The sequence below is a fragment of the Octodon degus genome, unplaced genomic scaffold (assembly GCF_000260255.1).
Source record: "Octodon degus isolate 3935 unplaced genomic scaffold, OctDeg1.0 scaffold00400, whole genome shotgun sequence".
Classification (NCBI taxonomy): domain Eukaryota; kingdom Metazoa; phylum Chordata; class Mammalia; order Rodentia; family Octodontidae; genus Octodon; species Octodon degus.
In genome coordinates, this window is record NW_004524976.1 from 442,732 (window position 1) to 443,627 (window position 896).

Below are 896 nucleotides of genomic sequence, written 5' to 3' on the forward strand. Positions count from 1 at the left end.
TTTATTTAATTTTTGCAGAACCAGGGATTGAACTCAGGCCCTTGCACTTGCCAGGGAAGTACTTATTCCACTGAGCCATCTCCCTAGCCCCAGCCATCACCCTAGCCCCGAGATTTCCTTTATTAACAAGCCCATAAAGGTTGTCTTTTCAAGGCAAACCACTAAAATGAAATGAACAGCACAACTACTAATCTGCTATTTTAAAGTGGTAACTTCAGACATCCTACCTTGATCTACACCTATTTCTCTAGGACACAGGTGTACTGAATCAAAGTCTGGATTCTTAAGCTGTCTCTGTAGGTTTATTTTATTGAGATTTTATTGCTAGGTCAAAATACCTGCCATTCAGAACATTTTTTGTGTGTGTGGTACTGAGGATTGAACTCAGGGCCTTTGGCATGCTAGGCAAGCACTCTACCACTGGGCTATATCCCTAGCCTGCCATGCAGAACTTTAATAAAAAAAAGATTATTTTAGCTCACAGTATTAGAAGTTTCAGTCCACTGCCATGTGGCTCCAAAGCAGAAACCTCATAGCAGGAAGGCAGGGCAGGAAAAGGCTGCTCACCTTAATAAGCCCAGAAGCAGAGAGGTAGAAGTAGAACCAAGAAGGAAGAGATCAAGGACCTCATATAGTCCCTCAAGTCATGTCTCATGACCCAGAAAGACCCAGGAGGACATTTTACTAAAGATCTTTCAGCGTTTCTCAATCCAGTCAAAATTATCTATTATAAAGCCACCATTGGTCAACTTCATACCCTTAAAAAATACATCCCCTTAAACTGTATTAAATTCCAAATGGAAAATGGTGCTGGAAAAACTGGCTCTCTACATGCCGAAAACTCAAACTTGACCCGTGTCTATCACCATGTACTAAACTAAAGTCAAAATGGATTA

At 41.0% G+C, this 896-nt stretch overlaps 1 protein-coding gene across 1 annotated transcript in view; it reads right to left on the reverse strand.

The window, feature by feature from the left end:
* Window positions 1-896, reverse strand: part of LOC101588615 (antigen WC1.1-like) — a 343,741-nt gene that overhangs the window by 329,750 nt on the left and 13,095 nt on the right. The window lies entirely within an intron of this gene.